Raw genomic sequence first — 2010 nt, 5'->3', positions numbered from 1 at the left:
GGTGATTATGAAGATCGAAGACATGTAATATTGGATGCTAATGTAATAATGTAGTTGCATTTGCATCCCGTGCATTTACCCTAGGATTGGACCTAGGCCCGTGTTTAGCTCACACGGGCCATTAGTATTGGGGCGATTGATCATCCTTGTTTTGTTTACTGTTTATAATATATGCATGATATGTTATAAATAATGAGTATGTGCGTTATTATTATGATAATAACAAAGTTGCATGAATCCGGCAAACATACGATCAAACATGGCGAGCTTTTAAATAAAATTAATGATGAGACCTTTCAAAATTAAAAAACCCTCATTTTGAATAAGATTCAAAATTAATATCAAGCCCGAAAAGGGGAATTATAAAATTGGTTATAATTTCCTTGTCTTCCATCGACAATGGGTGCATGATGAACGCTACCCGTACTCGGGGCTCGGCTCATATTATTGGGGGAGCTTTGGGTGCCGGAAAGCTGTGACATCCATTGACATGGTGATGTGAACTACGTGGAACTCCCATGATTTCGGCTCATATTATTGAGGGAACTCATGGCGACCGTCCATTAAGGTTCAACATCGATGGGTAAGGCTTGACACGTGAAGATGAACGACGTCTATAATGGGTCCTAATCAAACGTGAGACAAAAGTTTACGTTAAGGGTTGCATTGTGATGCAATTGGGAAACTACCTTTTAGGAATTGTGATTGGCTGTATAATCGGGATCATAATTCGCTAATTGGACCTTACGTACCTACTGAGGAAAGGAGTTTCCCGTTTTCACTAGAGGGTAGTGAAAGATGTCAAAACAGTGGGAGCAAATATTTATGAAGTAAAAGTCCAAACTTCATATCTTACTAAATATTTTAAAATAGTCAACAACATTTATCTGTTTTACTTTTCAGTACAAATTGACAATGTCTTCGATTCGCAATCCAATATCTATAATACTCGACAACCACATATTAACTGAACCTAATTACCTCACTTGGCTAAGAAACATAAAAATCGTCTTGAATTCGGAAAGGGTAGCATATACACTGACTGAGTCGCCCCCTGTTGAGGCTCCGACTCACTGCAATCCTGAGGAATTGCAGGCTTACAAGGAATGGTGTGACCATGACTTGATAGCCAGGTGTTAAATGTTGACTTCTATGAATGATGAGCTACAGAGGCGTTTTGAGGGTGCAAAGAGTGCTGCTGACATTCATTTGCACCTCAAGGAGCTCTTTGGAGAGCAAACACGTCCTCTTAGGCATGCTACCGTCTAGGAGCTGATCACTTTACGCATGCAAGATGGGGCCTCGGTCCATGAGCATGGCCTAAAGGTGATCGGGCTCGTGGACAAACTCGTTGGCATGGATCTGATCTTGCCTTCGGAGTTGACCACCGACGTGTTGCTCTTATCGCTGCCTAGCTCATTTGATCCTTTTGTGGTGAACTTCAACATGAACAAGATTGAACCAACCCTTGAGGAATTGGTGAATATGCTTGTTACGTTTGAATCCACCATCAAGAAAGAGAAGTTGGTACTTTATGTGGGTTCTTCATCTGGTACGAAGATTGATTCACATGGGAATGGAAAGAAGCGTTCTTTCCAACGTCCCAAGAAGAACGTGCCCTTGTTGAGGCAATCTCCGAATCCCGTTGTGGCAGCCACACCAGTTAAGGCTGACAAGACTGCTGATGAATGTCATCACTGCAAGAAGCCTGGACATTGGAGGCAAATTTGCAAGGAATATCTGGCCCAGAAGTGTTCTGGAAACGTTATGTTCTAAATTTAAGTAAACGTTTCAATTAACTCTACTTCTTGGGTATTAGATACCGGTTGTGACTCACATCTCTATAATGAGTTATAGGTGATGGGAAGAAGTAGAATGCTTAAGGAAGGTGTGACCTTCTAGAGGATGAGCAATGGAGCAAGAGTTGCTGCCAAGGCTATTGAAGATGTTTACTTATTATTGAACAATAGTTTAAGTTAATTTTATGAGATGTTTTGTTTGTACCTATTT

Source organism: Primulina eburnea, chromosome 14 (assembly GCF_022965805.1).
Source record: "Primulina eburnea isolate SZY01 chromosome 14, ASM2296580v1, whole genome shotgun sequence".
NCBI classification, from domain to species: Eukaryota; Viridiplantae; Streptophyta; class Magnoliopsida; order Lamiales; family Gesneriaceae; genus Primulina; species Primulina eburnea.
The sequence above is the reverse complement of the archived record's forward strand: the minus strand, read 5'-3'. Positions refer to the sequence as shown.